Here is a 26425-nt window from a genome sequence, read left to right as displayed (position 1 = left end):
ATATGGGTGGTTGTGGGCTGCAAGGAAGCCTGGCCAAATAAGGCAGATGTCCCCAAGTCTCTTGGCAGCCTATTGTGGAATTGCAGGACATCCTCCAGGAATTAGGGATGAAGCATGCTATCTATGCTGAGCATTACTGAGGTCTCATAATGAGCTTTTCACTGCCAGTGTGAAAGATAACATCTTATAGTAGGCACCCAACCAATGATATGGCATGCTGATGTCTATCCTGAGCCCCCTGGTAGGACAGCCACGTCTCGATGACCCAAGTTGTCACTGACTTAGGGGAAATGGAGAAACCATGTGAGCAAAGGGTGCATGCTGCTGGGATGAAAGACAGGCGAGCCAAAGGAAAGGAGACAGCTAAAGGTACACTCAGAGTGACCTGCTGACAAATGTGGCATGACACTGGTCACTTTGAAATATACAACCTTTGTTGCTAAGGATAGCCACCCTATTCTTCTATCGAACATTGTGTTTATTTCCTCTTTGCCATTTTGCCCCAGGTATACATACAGAACCTCAAAATCTTTCATGTCCTGGGGGCCACAGACCTCTGTAGATGGACTACCCTGGAGGGGGTATATATTTTTCATCCCCCAGAGTAAAACCGTGTATCTCATTCCCTGGGTCTGGGTCTCTTATTCAGCCTCTTAAACAAAGTGCTATTCCTATTGAAGTTAATAGAAGTCCAGCACAATGAATGCACTGATTTAATTTCGGAATTGTTTATGTCACTTTCATATTTAGAATGTTTATTAATTGTGTTGAGGGTTAGAAATATGAATTTGATTAATAAAGTTAATGGATGAAGATCATGTCTTTTCTATGTTGTGCAAATGGGTGAGCAGTGGTGATCACTAATTTTGGTCTCTTAGGATTTTTAAATGTGAACTATATGCTATGTATGTGATCTAAGAATACTGTCATAATTAGTTTAGGTGACTAAACAAAAGTACCATAGACTGGATGGCTTAAACAACAGAAATTTATTTCTTACAGTTCTGAAGGATGGGAAGTCCAAGATCAATGTCCTGGCTGATTGGATTCCTAGTGAGGAAGCTCTTTGTGGTTTGCAGATGGACACCTTCTTGTATCCTCACACAGAGGAGTGTGAGAGGAAAGGGAGAGGGAAAGAAAGCAAGCTCTCATGTGTCTCTTCTTATAAGGACACTAATCCCATTCACAAGATTCTGCTTTCATGACCTGGTTACTTCCCAAAGTCCCCTCCTCTAAATATCATCACACTGGGGATTAGGCTTCAACATGGAAATTTAGGGGGAGACAGATATTCAGCCATAGCAAATATATCTTAAAGTAGTTTTCAAAGAAGCCAAAACCAAGGAAATAAATGTCTAGTATTCTGAAATGAAAAGTTATATGGTTTGGCTGTTTCCCCATCCAAATCTCATCTTGAATTGTAGTTCCCATAATGTAGTTCCCATGTGTCATGGGAGGGAACAGGTGGAGGTAACTGAATCATGGGGGTAGTTTCCTCCATCCTGTTCTCGTGATAGTAAGTTCTCATGAGATCTGATGGTTTTTATAATGGGCTTTCCCCCTCTGCTGGGCATTCATTCTTCTCCTTGCTGCCACCACATGAAGAAGGATGTGTTTGCTTCCTCTTCTGCTATGATTGTAAGTTTCTGGAGGCCTCCCCAGCCATGCTGAACTGTGAGTCAATTAAACCTCTTTCCCTTATAAATCACCCAGTCTCAGGTACGTCTTTATTAGCAGTGTGAGAACAGACTAACACAGGAAACTGGTACTGGTAGAGTAGGGTGCGGCTGTAAAGATACCCCAAAATGTGGAAGTGACTTTGGAACTGGGTAACATGCAGAGGTGGGAATCTTTTGGAGGTCTCAGAGGAAGACAGGAAAATGTGGGAAAGTTTGGAACTTCCCAGAGACTTGGAGGGCTCAGAAGATAGGAATATCTGGGAAAGGCTGGAACTTCCTAGAAACTTGTTGAATGACTTTAACCAAAATGCTCATAGTGATATGGACAATAAAGTCCAGGCTGAGGCAGTCTAGATGGAGATAAGGAGCTTGTTGGGAACTGGAGTAAAGGTCACTCTTGCTATGCAAAGAGACTGGCAGCATTTTGCCCCTACCCTAGACATTTGTGGAACTTTGAACTTGAGAGAGATGATTTAGGGTATCTGGCAGAAGAAATTTCTAAGTGACAAAGTGTTCAAGAGGAAACAGAGCATAGAAGTTTGGAAAATTTGCAGTCTGACTATGTAATAGAAAAGACCCCATTTTCTGGGGAGAAACTCAAACTGGCTGCAGAAATTTGCATAAGTAATGAGGAGCAAAATGTTAATCACCAAGACAATGGGGAAAATATCTCCAGAGCATGCCAGAGAACTTCATGGCAGCCCCTCCTATCACAGGCCTGTAGGCCTAGGAGGGAAAAATGGTTTGGTGGGCCATGCCCAGTGCCCTCTGCTATATGCAGGCTCCAGAAATGGTGCCCTGTGTCCCAGTTGTTTCAGCTCCAGCCATGGCTAAAAAGGGCCAAGGTACAGCTTGGGTCATGGCTTCAGAGGGTGCAAGCCCCAAGCCTTGGCAGTTTCCACATGGTGTTGAACCTGTGAGTGCATAGAAGTTAAGAATTGGGGTTTGGGAACCTTTGTCTAGATTTCAGAAGATGTATGAAAATGCCTGGATGCCCAGGCAGAAGTTTGCTTCAAGGGCAGGATGCTCATGGAGAACCTCTGCTAGGGCAGTGTGTAAGGGAAATTTGGGGTTGGAGCCCCCGCATCACACACAGAGTCCCCACTGGGGCACTGCCTAATGGAGCTATGAGAAAAGGGCCATCATCCTCCAGACCCAAGAATGGGAGATCCACTGACAGCTTGCACCATGCACCTGGAAAAGCTGCAGACACTCAATGCCAGCCAGTGAACGCAGCTGGAGAGGTGCTGTGCCCTGCAAAGCCACAGGGGTGGAGCTGCCCAACACTGTGGGAGACTACCTCTTGCATCAGCATGACCTGGGTATGAGACATGGGGTCAAAGCAGATTATTTCGGAGCTTTAAGATTTAATTTCTGTCTTGTTAGATTTCGGACTTGTATGGGACCTGTAGCCCCACTGCTTTGGCCAATTTCTCCCATTTGGAATGGGTGTATTTACCCAATGCCTGCACCCCTCTTGTACTAGGAAGTAACTAACTTGCTTTTGATTTGACAGACTCATAGGTGGAAGGGACCTGTCTTGTCTCATATGAGACTTTGGACTTGGACCTTTGCGTTAATGCTGGAATGAGTTAAGACTTTAGGAGACTGTTGGAAGGGCATGATTGTGCTTTACATTGTGAGGACATGAGATTTTGGAGGGGACAGGGGTGGATTGATGTGGCTTGGCTGTGTCAACCCCCCAAATCTCATATTTAATTATAGTTCCCATAATCCCCATGTGTCATGGGAGGGACAAGTGGAGATAAGTGAATCATGGGGGCAGTTTTCCCCATCCTGTTCTTCTGATAGTGAGTCAGTTCTCAGGAGAGATGATGGTTTTATAAATGGCTTCCCCCTTTGCTGGGCACTCATTCTTCTCATTACTGCTGCCATATGAAGTAGGACATGTTTTCTTCCCCTTCCATTATGATTGTAAGTTTCCTGAGGCCTCCATAGTCATGCTGAACTGTGAGTCAATTAAACCTCTTTCCTTTATAAATTACCCAGTCTCAGGTATATCCTAATAGCAGTATGAGAATGAACTAATACAGAAATGAAAGAAATAGGAGTGGGAGGGTGAATAACTATAAGGCAGAAATCACGAAGAGAAGAAAATCAGTAATTTCATGGAGAATATTACCATAGTATTCTTGGAGAGAAAAAGGATTAGCTGATATAATTATCAAGTGAGACAGTTATATAAAATTACCAAGTGAGATAGTTCTATAAAGCTAAATCTGTACAAGACATCCCAATGACTGGATGTGAAAATTTGAGATTTTTAATCATTAAATCTATAAGAAATATAAATCAAAGGCTTAAAAACTTGAGTGCATATACACTTTAAACAGAGTTTATAACATTTCAAGCTGCCTTAACCACCCCCACACAATTGTCTTTGAGAGTATTGTGTATTTGTTTGTTGTGTATTTACTTTTTATTGAACTATATTATGTAGAAAAACACACAAATTATGTCTGCAGTGCATTACATTTTCACCAGCTGAAGGCAATTTTTTAACTAGCACCAAGATGAAAAAGTATTATCAACACCCAGAAGCTTCCCTCATTTCCCTTCTTTTCAACAATCCCATACCAAAGGTAACCACTCTTCTGGCTTCTAAAACTGTAAATTGTTTTGTTAATTTTTGAACGTCTCATGAATGAAATCATAGTCTGAAGTCTTAGCTCAGTTTTTTTTTTTCTGCTCAATGTCATTCCTGTGAGATTCATCACATTTTTGATGTATTTGTGTACATTCATTCCCATTGCTGTATAGTATGCAGTTCTCTGAATATGGCACAGTGTAATTATCCATTCTATTTTTTGCTGATGGGCAAAAATAAAGAGCATTTTGGAAACTATCAGTTTGGGCCTAATTAGCATTATGTTGCTAGGTACACGCTAGAACTTGTCTTCTGAATCATGGGGTAGGTACATATTTAGCTTTAGCAGGTATAACCAAAGAGTTTTAAAAGAAGCTTGTAAAGCTGGGTTTAGTTACAAATATAACCACTGATAGATAGAAAACTAATGGCTGAATTTACAGACTATAAACAAACTTGTGCAAAGGAATTAATGAAACACCAGACTATGAATAATTCCCCCCATCAAAAGCCTTCCATCAAAAAGCACATCTGTCAAAAAGCACATCTATTGAGGACGAATGTATAGACAACCACCGTTCCTCTCCTGACATCTACGTGGCACCAGCACCTCCAAAAGTATTTCACTGAAACAACCTAAATATTTGGGAGTGCTTCTATGTCAAAACCTGCCTGAGACTGGAGTGAAAGAGCAAAAAATAAGATTTGTATTAGGTCATACCTACTTCCTCATAACCTATGCCAAGTGGGTTAGTAGAAATATTACTCAGCAAATGATGAAGTTAGCTGTATGAATGTTATCTTTTCTGTTGAAACAGGGAAATTGAGAGAAAGATCAGGTACACAGGAGGTACAGATACAGATGTAGACATTTATCTGTGTATCATCAATTTTCTTAAAGTAATAATTTTTTAAATGTGGCACCCTCACTAAGCCATGAGCTTTGAATTTAGGGAGGAAGAATTCATACAACCTTAGTTGCACACTCTGTTGTGTTAATTTAATGTTCATTTAGTCAGTTACTTATTTCAAGTTTATTTACTATGTCTCGATAGATATAATCTGTTTTAGTTGTATTAGGATGAATAAAAGAATGTGTTGTGAGCATGGACATTGTTCGGGCATCTTGGCTCAAAGTAGATGGTTGAGGATATTCAGCAAAGCTAACTCTAGTATCTTAGTTCTGAGATGTATCACAGGTTTTCTTTCTTCAACAAATACCCTAAATACAATTTTTGAACATGTGACAATACATAAAAATAGATTGTATTTCTTAAGCACTAATAGTTGTTTAAATGTAAGTTAAAACATATGCATTCGCATGCAGGCACACCTGAATGATTCTCACATTAGTGATTAGGCAAACTGGCAAAAGCTACCATGACCATTTTTAATGTCTTGTAAGGAACTAAACCATTAGAGTAAAATTGTTTTTAAAACCCTAAAATTAGTTTAAGTAATTTTGAAGTGATGATCCCCCCATCTTAGCTTTATTAGTTTAGATTATGTAACATTTTGTCGTAGTTCATGCTACTGACTGAATTGTGTCCCCCCTTCACCCCAGGTTCAGGTGTTGAAGTCCTAACCCCAAATGTGACTGTTATTTGGAGATAGAGTCTTTAGGAGAAAATAAAGTTAAAAGAGGTCATATAAGGATGGGGCCCTGATCTAACAAGATTGGTGTACTTATAAAAAGAGACCAAAGAGCTTTCTCTCTCTTCACCAAGAGAGAACAGTGGGAGAAAGCAGCTCTATTAAAGCCAGGAAAAGAGCCTTCACTAGAAACTATGTGGGACCTTGATCCTGGACTCCCCAGCATCTCAAACTCTAAGAAAGTAAATTTCTGGTATTTAGGCCACCCAGGCTGTATTGTTTTGTTATGGCAGCTTGCACAGACTAAGATAGTTCATTTAAAAAATTGAACTTTTTCCCTTAGTTCTTAGGAAAGTCCTCACCTTTAGAGAAATGAGTTCATACTGCACAGTGCCTGAAGAAAAAAAGGAAAGGAACACAGCACTTGAAATGTACTATTCTTCTTTCCTGTTTAGACTCCTAGAGGTTTCATAAAATGGCCAGCACAGACCAGAAATGGAATCTCATCACCAACTAGATTGCATGTTAATTTTCAACTGATTTGCAGACATTTCACACTTTAAGCTCTGAATGGGGACTTCCTTTGGGGGCACTGGCACCTCTGCCAGTGGCATACAAACATTTGATTTAAATTTTATGCTCTATCAAATCCACACTACTCATGCTAATAATATATGTACAGCCTTTATAGTTACAAATTTTTATTCCTCTTACTGAATCCCAACTAAGCATGAACCAGTGATATGCAAACTGACTCCTTTCCATTCCCATCTGCCATCTTTATTCTATCCAGGAATATATTTCTTATACAGAAATTCCAACTCTGTCTCAGAAGTCCTGATGTTTCAGAGTCTTTATTTTGCTCTGCCTTTATACAAAGATATTTTGAAATGGTAATATCACTTGTAAAGAGTCCTTCCTTCCGCTGGGACTAGTAATCGTGTTTTGTATTGTTTCTGAAGTGTGACATGGGAAAGAGGTAATATATCTTTCAAGCTGAATGCTTTCATTGTCACTGGTTTTCATTTTTCACACAGGCTTTGACATATTTGAGTATTGTTGGTGGTGATACTGTGAAAAGCTTTGAGGCTGATTCATCAACATCCCTGGCTTTTTCCTCTTCTTTCTTTTTGCATAAAAATTGTGAAACTTAATGAATGATGACTAGCTTAGCAGTGTCGTTCTTTTTAAATTTTTCCTGAACCTTGTACCTTGGCTGGTATTGATTTCCTTTGCTGTTGTCAGTACAGCGGATTGAGTCGTTGTTGTGCATTACCCTTTAAAAATCAATATGTGACTTTTTCTATAGAATGATTTAAATTTTGGCATGGAGTCTAATAATCCAAGATGTGTACGTGAAACTATACCAAAATAGTTATTTGGGGATGTTTAATACATTTATTAAAAATTATGAAGATAAACACCCAAATAGCTTCATAATCTTATACATCAAAATATTCTGATAAACCTCAATTTTTTATACCTTTACTTTGAGCAGAGTTAAACACCGAAAATTCTATATACAGAGAATATAATTATCACGTAAGTTTTCATCTTCCTTTAAAAGTGTCACTTATTCAAAAATCGGTAAAACAAAAAAAGTTTTGTAATAATGAATGAGCGGAACAAAGAAGTTATTATGGCATTATGGGAAACTTTAGTAGTAGACAATGAGCATAGTTCCATAATTGTATTATTTTTAAGCAACAAATGTAGAACCCTCTACTGATTCTTAAATTTACTATTAGTTGTTGTTTTTGTTTTGTTTTTTTTGAGACAGAGTCTTGCTCTGTCGCCCAGGCTAGAGTGCAGTGACATGATCTTGGCTCACTGCAACCTCTGCCTCTGGATTCCAGCAATTCTCCTGCCTCGGCCTCCAGAGTAGCTGGGACTACAGGCATGTCACCATGACTGGCTAATTTTTATATATATTTTTTAGTAGAGATGATATTTCACCATGTTGGCCAGGCTGATCTCAAACTCCTGACCTCAGGTGATCCACCCGCCTCAGATTCCCAAAGTGTTGAGATTACAGGTGTGAGCCACCACGCTCAGCTTATTACTATTTTTATGAGAACTTTTCAAAGATATCTATAAGTACTAGTGACATTTTTTCATTATTCACATCTTTAATTAAAAATTTAATTTAATTATATTTATTTTTATAAGTACACATAACATACACTCTTATCTAGGATCCTAGGATGCATAATTGTTTTCTGTGGCGAAAGTCAATCCATGCATAATAATCCACTATATAATCACACATAGAAGTCCCATTTTTTTTACATAACCATATTAGTGGTTTACAGTCCAATAAAACTATATTGCCATTTTATTTGTATTTGCTCTGTTACTGCTTATGGATACAGCTTGTCACAGGATTTCTTTGGCCCACATCAGTTTCATTATGTTATAAAATATTAGGTTATCTCATATTCATTTTTGTTACATTGCTCCAGTACACAACTTATGCTAAGTTGCTTCATTCATTACTGTTACAAGAAAACAAGATTTATAATTCTTTACGTTCATGAGTACTCTAAATGAGAATCCCACAAACAAAATATTTAAAAGATTTGAGCCCCAAATAAAACTCTCTTATAATAAGGAATCTTGTAGCTTTCATTGTAAAACTATGTGTTTGTAGTAATTCAGATCTAATTTATGCTGATAGTCTGCTTGAAATCAGGTAAAGTGGGCTGAGTTTTACATTTCAAATTTTATTTTTGATACATCTAATTCTCCTTTTCTCATAAAGTGGTAACTTTTTAAGATCCTTAAGGTTATTTTTATTCAAGTGATTAAAAGAAAAAATTCTACCTGCAATTTTAGCCCCACAAAGTTAATTTTGAGAGTTTCGTTGAAAGTTACTCTTTCACAGATATCTTGCTTACAAGATTGAATTAATCTGTTTTCACACTGCTGATAAAGACATACTTGGGACTGGGTAATTTATAAAGGAAAGAGACTTCATGAACTCACAGTTCCACATGGCTGGGGAGGCCTCACAATCATGGCAGAAAGTGAATGGCACATATTACATGGTGGCAGGCAAAAGGAAAATGAGGGGCAAACAAAAGGGGAAACCCCTTATAAAATCATCAGATCTTGTGGGACTTACTCACTACCATGACAAGAATATAGGAGAAACCAACCCCATGATTCAATGATCTCCCACTGGGTCCCTCCCACAGCACTTGGGAATTATGGGAGCTACAATTTAAAGATGAGATTTGAGGGGGACACAGCCAAACCACATCAAGGACATACAGTTGTTTTGGTATAGACACATTCCTTTTTCCCCTTCTTATTGGCAAGTAAAATAATGATAACAATGTATTGCTCTTAAATCTCAGAAATGGTTATGTGGCATGGTATTATAAAACATAGAACTTTAATTTTTTAACGGTACAGATAAAACATGTCCAGATATATATTTTGTAAGTCCATTTGTGTTACTATAAAAGATTACCTGAGGCTGGGTAATTTATAAAGAAAAGAGGTTTATTTTGGCTCATGGTTCTGCAGGCTATACAAGCGTGGCACCAACATCTGTTCAGCTTCTGGTGAGGGCCTCAAGAAACTTATAATCATGGTGCCAGGTGAAAAGGGAAGAAGCACATCACGTGGTGAGAGGGAGAAAAAGAGAGAAGGGGGAGGGCCCAGACACTTTTAAATGATCAGTTCTCACATGAACTCACTGAGTGAGAACTCATCATCAAGGGGATGATGAATGGTAAGCCATTCATGAGGGTTCTGCCCCCACAATGTGACACTTCTCACTAGGTCACACCTCCAACACTGGGGATAATATTTAAGCACGAGATTTGGAAGGGACAAACATCCAAACCACATCATATGTGGAAAATATGTGTATAGACATACAAACATATTGTCCATATATCCACATATGTTTAAAGTATTCGTGTGTGTGTGTGTGTGTGTGTGTGTAAAAGAAAGCTAAAACCATTCAAATGTATATATCTGTATTTTTTCAGTTAATATTACCTTTTGGGCAATTTTGGACATTATTGAATTTTTTTTCAAGAACATAATTTTAATGACTAAAATATTTTACCTTGTACATGTACCCTAATTTATATGGCCACTTTACATTGTTAGGCATTTAAGTAGTTTTGGTTTTTTACTACTGTAAATAATAAAATGTCTATTTTAAAAGACAAATTTTAGGCTTACTCGTTCAACCAATAGTCACTTTATTGGTATTTGTTGATTAAATGTTTTTGATTTGTCAGGCAGTCTTCTAGAGGCTGGCTGTAGCGTGGAAACAAACAAAAAATGCATAGCAACTCTTTGCAAACTAATGTAAGAGAGTATCAGAAAGGTTTTAGGGGCCACCATCTCATAATTTTTGTATTTTCTATATAATATATTGCCAGAATATTTTAATCAACATATCTCAGAAACCCAAAGAAAACAAACTTATTATCAGGAAATCTTACTTGAAAATATTTTCTTCTTCCTGTTCAGCAAATTCAATAAAAAGCATATGTTTCCTTTTTTCCCCACTACACATAGATTTTACATATGAATAAAATCCTGAAGTTTTTAGTTCTGAACTACAAAGTGGCATTTTGCAGTTGTTGTTGTTAATTGGTGTCCCAGTGTATTATGTTGATTATCTTATAGCCACCAAGATAACTTCCCCTCACTTTCTTAGAATCTAATATTTTCCTTTTTACTTTTACTTAGAGCATATCCATTAATATTGGAACTCAATTATGATATAACTTCTAAATTCAAAGCTCCTATGCTTGATGACACTTCTTACAGCCTAAACAGTTGATAAATGACCAAGTTAAACATAACACAACTTACTGTAATACATATATTTATAGGAAAAAGATGAACTATATGTGTATAGCTTAAAAATTTAATCATAACCCAGTTTCTAGAAAGCCACAGTATTATAAACTTAACATGAAATAAATCTATACTTGTTTTCTGTGAATCTTTTTTTCTCAAAGTTTATTCAAGAATTAAACCTCAATTTTAAAATATGAACTCTTGGAAATCAGGCCTTCTTTTAGCTGTATTTGTTGCAGCATCTAGTACATTCTGATCTATTTATAGAATGAAGGTTTCAAACTCAGATCAAATAATTGAGAAACCCTTTCACAAAACAGGATTGAAGGCCACAAACAGGTCATATGCTATGAACATTCTCTCAGTTGTTTACTATACAATACTCAATATATCTTTATTGAACTTCTATTATGTTCTAGGTTCTTAACAAAATACTAGCTAACTGAATCCAACAACATATCAAAAAGATAATCCACCATAATCAGGTGGGTTTCATACCAGGGATGCAGGGATGGTTTAACACACGCCAGTCAATAAATGTAATACACCACATAAACAGAATCAAAAACAAAAATCATGTGATCATCTCAATAGATGCAGAAAAAACATTCCACAAAATCCAGCATCGCTTTATGATTAAAACTCTCAGCAAAATAAGCATACAAAGGAACATACCTCAACATAATAAAAGCCATCTATGACAAACCCACAGCTGACATCATACTGAATGGTGAAAAGTTGAAAGCATTTCCTCTGAAAACTGGAACAAGACAAGGATGCCCACTCTCACCACTCTTCAATATAGTACTGGAAGTCCTAGCCAGAGCACTCAGGCAAGATAAAGAAATAAAGGGCTTCTAAACCGGTAAAGAGGATGACAAACTGTCGCTGTTTGCTGATGATATAACCATTTACTGAAAAAACCCTAAAGACTCCTCCAGAAAGCTCCTAGAACTGATAAAAGAATTCAGCGAAGTTTCTGGATACAAAATCATTGTACACAAATTAGTAGCTCTTCTATACACCAACAGTGACCAAGCTGAGAATCAAATCAATAACTCGACCCCTTTTACCATAGTTGCAATAAAATAAAATAAAATAAAATACTTAGGAATATACCTAGCTAAGGAGGTAAAATAACTCTACAAAGAAAACTACAAAACACTGCTGAAAGAAATCATGGATGACACAAAGACATGGAAACACATCCCATGCTCATGGATGGGTAGAATCAATATTGTGAAAATGACCATACTGCCAAAAACAATCTACAAATTCAATGCAGTTCCCATCAAAATACCACCATCATTCTTCACTGAGTTAGAAAAAAACAATTCTAAAATTCATATGAAAACAAAAAGGAGCCCATATAACCAAAGGAAGAATAAGCAAGAAGAACAAATCTGGAGGCATCATATTACCTGATTTCAAACTATACTATAAGGCCACAGTCACCAAAACACCATGGTACTGGTATAAATATAGGCACATAGACCAATGGAACAAAACAGAGCACCCAGAAATAAACCAGAATACTTACAGCCAACTGATCTTTGACAAAACAAACAAAAACATAAAGGGGGGGAAGACACCCTTTTCAACAAATGATGCTGGGATAATTGGCTAGCCACATGCAGGAGAAAGGAACTGGATCCTCATCTCTCACCTTATACAAAAATCAACTCAAGATGGATTAAGGATTTAAATCTAAGACCTGAAACTATAGTGAGTTCGCTTTTGACAAAGGTGCCAAGAGCATACACTGGGGAAAGGACAGTCTCTTCAATAATTGGTCCTGGGAAAACCAGATATCTATATACAGAAGAATGAAACTAGATGCCTATTTCTTGCCCTGTGTAAAAAATCAAATAAAAATAGATTAAATACTTAAATCTAACACATGACACTACAATTTTATTAGAAGTAAACATTGAGGAAACACTCCAAGACATTGGTTTAGGCAAAGATTTCTTGAGTAATCTCAAGAATCTTTGGTTGTCTATACTCAAAAGTATAGACAACCAAGGTAAAAATGGACAAATAGGATCACCCCAAGAATCAAGAACCATATCAAGGATTACATCATAAACAGCTTCTGCACGGCAAAGGAAATAATCAACAAAGTGAACAGAAAACCCACAGAATGGGTGAAAAATACTTGCAAACTATCTATTTGACAAGGGATTAACAACCAGAGTATATAAAGAACTCAAAAAACTTAATAGAAAAATCAAATAATCCAATTTAGAAATGAGAAAAAGATCTGATTAGCCATTTCTCAAAAGAGGAGATGGCCAACAGTTATATAAAAATAAGCTCAATATCACTAATCATCAGATAAATGCAAATAAAAACTATGAGATATTGTCTCACTCCAGTTAAAATAGCTTTTATCCAAAAGTCAGGCAAGAACAAATGCTGGGAAGGATGTGGAGGAAGGGGAACTCTCATATGCTGTTAGTATAAATGTAAATTAGTACAGCCACTTGTGACAACGATATGAAGGTTCCTCAAAAAACTACAAATAGAACTACCACATAATCCAGCAATCTCACTGCTGTATATGTATAACTAAAAGAAAGGAAATCAGTATATCAAAGAGAGATCTACACTCCCATGTTTATTGCAGCATTATTTACAATAGCCAAGATATGGAATCAACCTGTGTCCATCAACAGATGTACGGATAAAGAAAATATGGTAAACTTACACTATTGAATATTATTCAGCCATAAGAAATAATGAGATCCTCTCATTTGCAATCACGTGGATGGAATTGGAGGACATTATACTGAGTGAAATACGTCAGTCACAGAAAGACCAATTAAGCGTGTTCTCATTCATATGTGGGAGTTAGAAATGTAAAACTATTAAACTCATGGAGATGGAGAGTGGGAGGAAAGTTATCAGAAGCTGGGAAGGGTAGTGGGAAGATGGGGATAAAGTAGGAATGGTTAATGGATACAAAAAATACAGTTAGAGAGAATGGCTAAGATTTAAAAAAGGAGTAAATAATCCAAATGGTCATCAATGACAAATGCATAAACAAAATGTCACCTATACATCCAATAAAATATTATTCAGCCTGAAAATAATGAAATTCTGACACATGCTCTAACATGGATGCCTCCTGGAAAATATTACGGTAGGTGATATTATGCTAAGCCAGAAACAAAAGGACAAGTATTGTATGATTCCACGTATCTGAATTACTTAAAATGGTCAAATTCATAGAGACATAAAGTACAATAGTATTTACCAGGGTTTGGAGGGAGGAGTAATGGGGAGCTATTTTTTTAATACATACAGAGTTTTTGTTTGGGATGATAAACATTTTCTGGAGATGAACAATGGTTAATGGCTGTACAACAACATGAATATACTTAATGCCACTGAACTGTACAGTTTGAAAATGTTGAATATAGTAAATTTTATATTATATGTATCTTATCCCAATGAATCCAAAAAGTAAAAAAATAAAAATAAAAAATCCTCTGGACCACAGGAATACACTGGCTTTCTGAAGGAGCCAGGGAAGGCTGTATCTAGAACAGCCTGAATAGGATTTTGAAGCTGAATAGGATTTTGGTGGGGAGACATAAAAGAAAGGACAATTCATGCAGAGTAACAATAGTAACAATAATCTCAATGGCAAGGGGATATGCAAAAGCATCTCAATATTTTGGAATCTCAAATAGTTCTCCGTGGCAGGAGATACATGGTTGTACATGAAGAAATAGAATTCAACCTGGAAAATGTTAGCTGGGACCAGGTTACAAATTGTTTGTAGCCGATTACATTTTCCAAAGACAAAAACACTATTTTCTGCCTCACATACCCTTATAGTACCTTGCCACTGCCTCACCAATGAAAGAGAATCTAATTCCTTTCCCTTTGAGTAGAGGCAGATTTGTGACCTGCTGGTAAACGATGGGATGTTGCACAAGTAACACTGCAGGAATTCTGCAGGACTCCTCAGACTAAGTCACAAAAGGTGATGCAACTTTCACACAGTGCCCTAGAGTTGCTCTAGGAGCATTCAGTCACATCATAAGCAATTTGGCTACCCAGGGACCACCATACTGTGAAGAAGCCCAAACCAGCGCATACAGAGTGACCACATGGATAGGACCAGACACTAGGTGAAGGGAGGCAGATGCCCTGCCAGCCCTCAGCTGCTGCAGCCCCCACTTTCCAGCTCCAGCCTCTCTCTGACTGAAACCTCAGCAGAGACTCTGAGCCTATTCTGTCTAGCCAAGCCTGTCTCCAATTTTTGACCTACAGAAACCATTATAGACAATAACATCACTGCTGTTTTGAGCCATTGAGTTTTCAGGTGATATGCTACAGATTACACAGCAATAGCTTACCTGAACAATGTCCTATGTTAGGCTTTGAATTTTGAGCTAAACTACCCATTAATTTATGTGTATCCTCTCCTGGTTTTGTTTTGTTTTGTTTTTGTTTGGTTTACCTTTTTTTAATACTCCTTTCTTCACCTGAAATGCTACCCACTGAGGCTTTTGTCTATTAAAGTCTTTATATTACTTAAGAGTCAATTACAAAATATTGATCACTCTTGCTCTCCTAAGTGAAAGGAATTGTGCCCTCTTTTGAATAATAGTACTTGCTTTCACTGTGCAGATGGCATTTATTGCATTTTATACCACTTTTTGATCAACTATGTTATCCTTTAACAGAATGTAAGAGACTCATGGCCAGGCATTGTACTTTATATGTCTTTCTGGTCTTTCCAATGTCCAGCATTGTGCTTTGGAATTAGTACATTAATATTATTTGAAAATAATCACTGAAGGTACATAGAACAGAGAAAAAAGGTATAACTTACAGAAAGTTAATTTTATCTAAGTAATACTACCAACTTTCATGAATTTAATCTTTGTTCTTCATTCATGTTTAGACATCTATTTATTTTAATTATGTACATTAGAAGAAATCTTAAGAAAAACTAAGGTTAGTTCATTTCGCCCCTAAGAGGGCTAATTTGGAAAACTATCCAAAATATTCAGAAATATCAAGAATTATTGAGAATTCTTGTGCTAGATGTATAACCACAACTTTTAAGTCTATGTAAACCAGACAGACTTTGCTTTTAATAACAACTCATCCAAATTTTGGAAATTGTCCAGGAAAATACCAGCTATCCTAACAGCCAAGTTTCCCACCAATTTTCTGGCAGCAGTGAATGCTGAGAAACAAGTGCGGGAATTGCTTTTATTTCTTAAGCTACATCATCCTTTAAGCTAAACAAATGACTAACTAGCATACTTCCAGCAAATACAATTCCTTGTTCTGACCTCCATGAAATCATCTCTGAGACAGCAAGCACACCTTTCTTTAGATCAAAAAGTTCTGCTAGACTTGAGATAATTAGTGCAGTAATGGAGATATCTAGCAATGCAACCATAAAATAATAAATGTGTCAAAGAGAATGCGATTTAAGAAACGGTGATCTGCGTTATACTAGAAGTTGTAATTTCATGTTTTCAGAGGAGTTTAAAGACTTGCTCAATGCCAGCATTAGAAGAAGGCAGTTAGAAAGTTCCCTCTTTTTTAGACAAAAATAAAAGGCAAAGAGAAATGCAAAATCTGGAATTCCTGTACATTTTACTCATCACTTTCAAGTTTTATTTCAAGGTCTCAACTACTGCTTTGTTGTGTCTAGAATTAATCCATGAAAAATCAGCTTAGAAAGGTGAGACTGAAGATGAAATCAGTTTAATTTATAATGCAGGTTGGGAAGGAAAAGCGAGAAGTACAAGGAAGGCTGGTTACATCAACACCATTTACTGAGGTTGATTATTTGGCTCTCCACAAAAAATAGCCAATGTCAGACTTTGCCGTTCTGCAATGACACTACTATAATGGCAGGACAAGCGAAGGACACTTCTGAAGGGGCAATGTCAATGCACAATATTTGGCCTTGCTTTCGGAGACTTCAAACTCCCTGGAAGTTTAAACAATACAAGACTAAAAGACGGTAAAATATTAAGAGAATGTAGAAGAGTTTTACTGTCTCTATAAAAAATTATTTTATAGTTTCCCCTTGTCCTAACCTACTTCTAGAAATCGATTTTTTAAATTGTGATATAAAGATGATCTGATTTGAATTTTCTTTACCAGGATGTTGAATACCACCCCTCACTTCAAATATGTTTACTCTGTCTGTCTTTACTGATGAATGGTTGTATGAGATTATCTTTCTCTTCATTATTCTCTACCTCCCCAAATTTAAATGAAGAAAATTCAAGGACTAAAGAAAACAATAGGTAGATAGCAGATATTCTTTGTGAGAATCTGGGAATGTCATCAATTAAAATTGTATATGTTCCTTAAAACAGGTTCGTTTGCCAAGTTATTGCTGTCTTAGCAACCTAACTTGTCGATTTAGACCTTCTCGAAGAGCTGCTCATCATTGACCCTATAAAAGTATAAATGCAGATGGATAATATGGGGATTATGGTGAATGTTTTGCAAAAATATGAAGAAAGGCTTGCTAAAATGAACTTGAAAAGTTGAACTTTGTTACAGAAGAGAACACTGGGGTGTTAAGTCTTAACTTACTATTTTTAAAGACATTACCTTTTCTTTATGAAAGAATGAAAGACAGGAAATACTAATGACAATATTTTAAATTTGTGTATGTGTGAATGATTTGTGGCTTTCTAAAATTTCTATGAAGAACTGTAAATTATTTGAAAAAAGATAGAAATTAAGGTATCATTTTATTAGATTACTATCAGTATTTTAAAACTAGAAGGAAAAAAGATTATCAGCAGAAATATTCAGAGGTGGGACAGAAATAAGTTAGAGATCATGTTTGGTTACTCCCATCCACTTGCCCTTTGTAAAGCAGGCTTCAGTGATGGTGTTGTAAACTTGCGTTTTATGAAGAAACTCAAGATCCAATAACTTGGAAAAGAATATTGAGTTTACTGCTCTTCTTTTAGATTTTGTTATGTTTTGTCTCAGTATCCATACCACTGAATATTGTTTAAAAGTACTTAAAGGAGACCTAGCCAAAACATTCTCAGATCAAATACTGATGTTTATTGTAGACAGAAGAAGCTGTTTCAGAAGAAATCTGTTTATTCCAGATTTTATTGGTACTTAAGGCAGCACATAAAAACTCTCAAATTCTTAAGAAACTTTCTAAGAAGATATAGTCATTTAAATATTTTTAAATCTATAACTGAGTTTTCCAACGTGACTTTTAACCTTTAATGAGTCCCTTGGCCAGGATTTCAGTGTCTCTATTCCTAAGGTATGATTTACTTTCTATTCTCTGTGAAATCTGCTCCCTGAAGATGAGCAAGATGGCAGTCCTGTTAGTGGAATTCAGGAGAGAGAGATAGATATCTCTTATCTTCAAATATCGACATCATTTGGAATTACTGACAATTGTCTTTGTACTTACACAATGGAATTAGTGTAAGAGATGCTATCTTGGGAATTTTAACAGAAAGCCTTGTTACTTTAAAATCTCCATGAATTTTATTATGCATTATTATGAAATTATTTCTGAATTACCTAGAGAAATTTGAAATTATTTCTGAATTACCCAGGGAAATTTGAAACAAGTCCTATGGGAATTCTCTGGTAAATCAGTTTTATTCTTCAGCTCAGGAGGGGCCTGGGGACTGGGTTGGGGAAGCTGAAGTATTGAAACAGTAGTCGCATAAGTCATTCCCATGTAAGAAATAGGACATTTTAAAACTGTTGTCTTTTTAAAAACCAAAAAACATCCATTGCTATGACAAACTGGTCTATGTATAAAACTCACATTGGAAAACCACTATGTCTTGATTGCATTCATCTACCCATAAGGGGTTTATAACTGAGATATAAATATTTCATTGAATTTTTAATAAAACCTTAATGTGCATGATATACAGAGAGTACACTACTACTTGAAAGCCCTGATATATGAAAACTCCAGCAGTTTTGAGATGAATCAATAAATTTCATGACTTTGTGTTATGAGGTTTTAGTATCATCTTGTCATTTACCATCCATTTCTCAAAAGAAGATAACTACAATTAGAGTCTTGGGCTATGTTTTTGGTAAGAAACCAAATATCTTTCAGACACATCACCTAAGCTGTCTGGAGTAGTTGTTATCCAATATGTCTCTAGACTGACAATTCTTTTTAAAAAAATTCAGTTTTGCTCGGATTAAAATCAGGGCAGTGGAATATGACATCTCCCTTTGGTATGTAATCAAACAAGATGCTAAATAGAGTCAGAAAATTACCCTATGAAGAACTAGAATTTCTGGTTACTCAGAAGGATATAATATGGCCAGATATTATGATACCAAGTGGCTAGACCCGCAGAGTTGCAAACTCTCTTAATTATGGCATGGGGGAAGGAAAATCATAACGCTTCTTATAGCTTCTTTTGGAGGATTGTCTGTTGCTTAATTTGTCTGTCTATAAAATGAGAGCCTTGAACTGGATTATTTTTGTTATTTTCTTGTTCCAAAATGCATTTTCCTTATGTTTGTTCACAAAAGCAATACATAACATTTAAACTGGAATAGGCTAGAAAAATTTCAAGTCTCTTGGGAGGTTCTATTTTATTTTCCCTCTTGGTAGGAAGGTCCTAATACAGTATAAACTCATGGGCCACAAGGAACAGGTAAGCCGTAAGGTAATAGATGTTAATGTCTATTTCTTCATTATTCAAAATTAGAGATATTTTCTAGAATTCAGATTTTAGCTGATCTATCAGTAGACCCATATTATGTTTTAATGAGATTCCAAGCACTTATATGTGATGCCCCGTACTCTGTAAATTGTATAACACTGCACAGCATTTCACAGAAAAATAAATTATTTACATACTTCATTTATTTTAACCTTAATTACTCAATGTACTTAGTGTGCTTGCCTGGATATTCTTTTTTTTTTTTTATAAAAATCATGCTAAAAATGTAGCTAAATACCTAGGCTTTCAGTCATAGTTTTCTTTTTTCTTTCTTTGAGTATTTGGTATTAATTCTATAACGTCACCTTGAATTATACAATATGAAAAAATGCCTCTAGTATCTTGTGCCAAGCTGCACTTAGTTTATACACCCTATTGACACCATTCTGGAGATTAACCAATATCTCTCACCAGGTTTTATGTGTTTTCCAGGAGCTTAAATGTTGGACTGACTCTTAATCAACTTTCTTAAAATCAGTTTTTCAATGCTATATTTCTTAAGAGCCTTAAAATATTTTTTCAAGTTAAATTTACTTTTGTGTCATAAAATCTAAAGAATGACTGACACTTGAAGAAAGTAAACTGTCAGTGAAGAGGAAAGCAATCATCGTATTTGAATACTCTGATACTATCAATACAAATTTAATTTTAGATAATTTATTGCATTATTTAAAAAAGTGAGTATAAACTTTTTTTTACTTGGGTACTCGACTTTACTCTTTATTTGATCTAATTCACTGTGAACCTATTTAATGTAAGTCAGGAGGTGTTTTCCAGTGCTCTTGGGGAGAAAAAAAACATCTTTTGCTGAAAAAATTTCAATTCTAACTTAATATTAATTATTCTTTAGAAGTAGGGCTATAAATCTAAATAACTGTCATATTTGGTTTTCTTTTGGACTTCTTTAAAATTTCAGTTTTTAAAAAATGTATTGAGGATATTCTCTCTGGGACAGAGAATATGATAGCAAACTTAAAATTGGTCTGATAGCCTCAATTAAGTAGGGAAAAAGTTAGCTTTTTAAAAATGCATTCTCAGGCCTAGAACATGGCCTGGCATTTCATAGGTATTAAAATGCATTAGACTATTGAATAAGTGGCTCTGCTGGAGGAATTGGATTCTTTTGGTTAAAACATGTGTTTCTGCATATATGCATAAAGCAATGTTTTTGTGATCTTAGGTTTTTATTTTACTGACTATTCTTTGTATCTGACTATAAAGATGGGGCATATATGGACAGTGTTAAATACTTATTCTTGGATGATAAACTTGCATTATCATGGACATAACTAAAATTTGGAGCTTCCAGACAGTAATTCTCAAGGTGAGGTTGTGTGTCACAATCATTCTGTCTTAGTGCTACAATAGCTATACCACTCTAACTGACAAACTGATCGTTTGTGTTATACTCAGCTGTGCTTGGCAGGACAAGAGATTAAATAATCATTATTGTGATTTTTCGTCCCTGGGAAACAAATAAAATAGATGACCAGTGAGAGTGGATTGTTGTACTAATTAGGAAGCTAGGCGAGTCAATGATCCCTTCTAATAAGGGAAACAGCAAAGATGACCAAGCCTATATTCAGAAGCACTAAAACTGGCAGCTAGACAAAAAAGATTTCACAGTCAGAGTAAGGTACACTAATCATTCTAAAGGGATGGGAATTTTGTTGAGAATGGAAGGAGAAAGGTCATTTAAGAACTTGCAGGAAGAGGGATGAAGGGAGGAGGTAGGTAAAACTAACATAGTTTCTAAGGGTGGTCATTGTTTGGAGGCCAGTTTAGTGGTTCATACTTGTCATTTGGGTTTCTCTCCTCTACTTCCTTTACCTGTCTTGGAGAAAAGAGGCCAAGCAGTGGGGAGAGAGAAAAATGTAAGCACTCAGTGATGTGAATGTTTTGTCCTTACTTTACTGAGGTATGATTGACCAAACAAACAAAAAAAAGTACAACTTGATGTAATGATATACATAGACGTGAAATAATGACTGTAATCAAGCTAATTTACATACTGATTGCCTCACGTAGTTACCGTTTTCTTTTTTCTTTCCTTTTTTTTATGATGAGAACATTTAAAATATACCATCTTAGCAAATTTCAAGTATATAATACAGTATTGTTAACTATAGACATGTTGCTTTACAATAGACCTTCAGGACTTATTCATCTTTCAGAACTGAAACTTTCTTTTTACCGTCTCCTCTTTTCATCTCACCCTCCAGCCACTGGCAACCACCATTCTACTTTCTGCTTCTGTGAGTCCATTTTATATTCCACATATAAGTGAGATCATGTGGTATTTTTCTTTCTGTGCCTGACTAAATTCATTTATCATAATATGCTCCAGTTTCATATGTGTTTTAGTTGCAAATGGCAGGATTTTTTTCTTTTTTAAGGCTAAATGATATTCATATTTCAAATGAGCAAAGTACCTGAATAGACATTGTGGTGTGTGTGTCTGTTTTATGCCAGCACCATAATGTTTTGATTACTGTATCGTTGTACAGTACATACCAACATTTATTTATTCATTTATTCATCAGCAAACCTTTACGTTGTTTCATATCTTGGCTATTATGAATAAACAATACTGCCATAAACAAGGGAGTTCTTTTCAATAGTGACTTGGTTTCCTGTGGATTTATATCCAAAATGGATTTCTGGATAATAGTAGTCTCATCTTTAATCTTTTGAGGAACATCCATACTGTTTTCAATAATGGTGGTACCAATTTACATTCCTACTAACAGTGTGCAAGGGTTTCCTTTTCTGTACAACCTTGTCAACATTTGTCTTTTGAGTTTTTGATGGTAGTCATTCTAAGAAGTGTGAGATGGTAGCTCATTGTGGTTTTAACTTGCATTTCCCAAATTACTGGTGATGTTGAGCCTTTTTTCACATACCTATTGGCCATTTGTATGTCTTCTTTGGAGAAATGTTTATTCAGGTCATTTTGGCCCATTTTTAAATAGGGTTATTTGTGGGATTTTATTTTGTTTTTGCTATTTATATGTATATGTTTCATATATATTTTGGATATTAAGCCCTTATCAGATATATGGCTCTCAAATATTTTCTCCCATTCCATAGGTTGCCTTTTCATTCTGTTGATTGTTTCCTTTGCTGGGCAGAAGATTTTTACTGTTATGTGATCCAACTTTGTTTTTGTTTTTCTGGCCTATGCTTTTGGGGTCATACTCAGGAAGTCATTACTCAGACCAATGTACAATGGAAGAAGGTTTTCCCTATGTTTTCTTCCAGTAGTTTTACAGTTTCAGGTCTTATGTTTAAGCCTTTAATCCATGTTGAGCTGATTTTTGTATATGGTATGAGATACAGATCCTATTTCATTTTTCTGCATGTAGATATCCAGTTTTTCCACATATTATTGAAGAGACTGTCTTTTCCCCATTTTGTCTTCTTGGCTCCATAGTTGAAAACCAGTTGGCCATAGATGAGTGGATTTATTTCTGGACTGTCTATTCTGTTCCACTTGTCTATTTGTCTATTTAATGCCAATACTATAATGTTTTGATTACTGTAGCTTTGTAAACGTTTTGAAATCAGGAAGCATGATGGGCTTTTTCTCTAAGATATGGTACAAAGTGAAGGTGCCTGCTCATGCCACTTCTGTTTTAATATAGTACTAAAAGTTCAAACTAGAGCAATCAGAGGAAAAGAAGAAATAAAAGGATGCAAATTGAAAATGGAGATGTAAAATTACCTCTGTCTGCAGATGACATGATCATATATGTAGAAAATTCTAAAGCCTTGCTGGGTGGGGTGGCTCATGTTTGTAATCACAACACTTTGGGAAGCTAAGGGAGGAGGAACACTTGGGACCAGGAAAATTAGCCAAGTGTGGTGGCACATGCTTGTAGCTCTAGCTTCTCAGGAAGCTGAGGTGGGAGAATGATTTGAGTCCAAGGGCTTGAGATTGCAGTGAGTTCTGATTGCTCCACTACACTCCTGCCTGGGTGACAGATCAAGACCCTGTTACCAAACACAAAAAAGTAAAGAAGAAAGAAAGAAGGAAAGAGAGAAAGAAAGAAAGAAAGAAAGAAAGAAAGAAAGAAAGAAAGAAAGAAAGAAAGAAAGAAAGAGAAAGAAAGGAAGGAAGGAAGGAAGGGAAAATTCTAAAGACTCAACAAAAAATGTTTAAAATAATAAACAAATGTAGTAAAGTTGCAGGATACAATAAATATACAAAAATTACTGGTATTTCTATTCAAATAACAATCCAGCCTAAAAAGAAATTAAGAAAATAATTCTATTAGCCATGGCAACAAAAAGAATAAAATACTTAGGAACAAACTTAATTGTAGATGTGAAAGACTTGTACATTAAAAATTTTAAGACATTATGAAGGAAATTAAAGATACAAATAAATGGAAAGTCATGTACATGGATTGAAAAAAATAAAATTTTAAAAAAGTTCATACTACTCAAAATGTTCTATGGATTCAGTGCAATCCCAATAAAAATTTCAACAATATTACTTACAGAAATAGAAAAAAAATCCTAAAACTCATATGGATCCAAGAGAAGACCTTGAATAACCGAGGCAATCTTGAGCAAGAGGTGACTTTTCACCTCTTCTTCCTACTCTGTTGTTCTGGTTTTGTACCTTGAGGCTCTGCCCAGGCCCTAGTTTGCCTGTGTGTTACTCTGTGTATGTGTATGTGTGTGTGTGTGGTTGGTTGGTCTACATTCTTCACAGATTGTAAGTTGACTAGAGTAGGGGAAAATCTATTTATGCAACAGTATATAAACACCCAGACTAGTGTTGCACATGGTAGAGTATGACATTAAAGGACAGAGGTGGTGGAACTAGACCTCCTGAGTTGGCTCTGGCTCTGCCATCCATTGGTCTTCTGAACTTGGGCATCTCATATCTGTCTCAGTATTGATGAGACACTGAGTATCTTAATAATACTCTGATGTTAAATGAAGATAATAATAATTCTTACTTTGCAAGGTTGTTTTGAGAGTTTACTTAAACATGCAAAGCTCTTACCTGACATATAGTAAGGATTCATTTTTGCTATTATTGTTATTCTTACTGGTGGCAGTGGCACCTAATACCTATTTACGAAAGGATGGAAAGATCAGAGTTTTCATAGAATTGTAAAAATTGAATAAAATAACAGCTAACAAAAAGTAGAAAGTGTTAATAATTAGCACCTACGAGGATATTCTGTGTTGAGAATAATTGTCAAAAATCTTTGCCTCTTTTGGTACTCACAGTGCTGGCAGAAGCCCATGGTTTTGCACTGACTCTGCCCTCTGTCTCTAACACACCTAAATACCCCTTCTTTCTGAAAACCACTCAAAAATACCTCAAGAGCCATATTAAATATTGTTATCTTACAACCTCACCCCAGTCCTTTCATCCACTCTCAATATATTGTCCTTATCATGCTATGCTACAGGTTTTCTAATGATAATATGTAGAATACTCATGTGAGATTGTAACTAGTGTTTCCTTTTTATAAAGTTTTCCATTTGCAAATTTGGGAGACTGAACTTGACTCCTGGAATTGCAGGACTTCTTGGTGTATTTACTGTATGTATGTATTTGAGAATTTTAAGAAAAATAATAATAGGCATATTTCTTAAATTTACTTAAGCCTGTAACCATTTTTAATTTTTCAGAGCACATTTTAATATTACTTGGACAAGTGAGAAAATATGAATTATTAGTTATTATGTAATCAATCATTTAATTATTATATAATAAATACTTATATGATTTTTGATGTTCTGAAATGAAAATAACCTGTTTTTGTACCTCTGTATTCTATTGCCTGAGTAATGTATAGAATTTTGAGAATATTGTATTCAATAATCATTGAATATTAATTATATACTAGACCAAATACAAGTCTCTAGGGATACAAAGATAAATAAGATATAAGTTGAGCTTGTTTTCTAGGGCAATGCTTCTCAAACTTTAGTTTTCAAAAGGTATGCATTGTTGTATTACTGACTTCTAGAACTACTTTTGAAAGACTTAGTAGATTTGTTAGAAGGCAGTCTTTTCTGGGGAATTTGTGGTCCTTTCCATGAAAATGATACTAGTGTAGTAATTAAGGCTCTTTTAGTTACACATAACAAAAAAGTCTACTCAATTTGCCTTAAGCAAAACCATAAAATTTTACCCAAGAAGATGGAAAAGTCTAGGCATGGCTAGATCAAAGTCCTAAAGTAATATGGTCAGGAAACCATCTCTTACCATCTGTTGACTATTTCCTCTTTGTTGGCTTGGTTCTTAGGCAGGCTTTCCTATTCTAGAAGGCCTAAATAGCTTTAGGTATTATTCTCACAGCTGAGCATCAAAAGAATCAAAGGAGGAAAGAGGCTTTTCTTTCTTTTTTTTTTTTTTGAGACATAGTCTCACTCTGTCACCAGGCTGGAGTACAGTAGCACAATCTCTGCTCACTGCAACTCCACCTCCCAGGTTCAAGCAATTCTCCTGCCTCAGCCTCCTGAGTAGCTGGGACTACAGGTGTGTGCCACCATGCCCAGCTAATTTTTTGTATTTTTAGTAGAGATGGCGTTTCACCATGTTGGCCAGGATGGTCTCAATGTCTTGACTTCGTGATCCACCCACCTCGGCCTCCCAAAGTGCTGGGATTACAGATGTGAACCACCTCGCCCGGCTGGAAAGAGGCTTTTCCAGTGGTTTTCAGTCCAAATTTTAGAATTTTCATTAACCTGGTTTTGGGCACAAGCTTACCTGTGAAAGTGTTTGGTAGCTTCAAGCTTACCTCAACTGCATAGACTTAGGATGAAGTAGTGGTTAATTTCCAAGAAAAAAAATCAGGTTACTTATCCTCCCCATCCCACCACCAATTCAAAATAAAAACAAAAACAATAAAAAGAAATGAAAAGAAATAAAGGGATAAATAAATGCCAAGTTGGCAAAATCTACTCAAATTCATGTTAGCTGTTACATTAGATGAATTTTTGAATTAAATCCAGAT

General features: G+C 35.8%; 1 pseudogene; it reads left to right on the top strand.

The window, feature by feature from the left end:
- Window positions 1-260: 260 nt before the first annotated feature.
- Window positions 261-26425, top strand: part of LOC100450103 (cyclic AMP-dependent transcription factor ATF-1-like) — a 49488-nt pseudogene continuing 23323 nt past the window's right edge.

This window comes from Pongo abelii, chromosome 5, assembly GCF_028885655.2.
Source record: "Pongo abelii isolate AG06213 chromosome 5, NHGRI_mPonAbe1-v2.0_pri, whole genome shotgun sequence".
Taxonomy (NCBI): domain Eukaryota; kingdom Metazoa; phylum Chordata; class Mammalia; order Primates; family Hominidae; genus Pongo; species Pongo abelii.
Note: the sequence above shows the minus strand (reverse complement) of the source record. Positions and strands in the feature narration are given on the sequence as shown.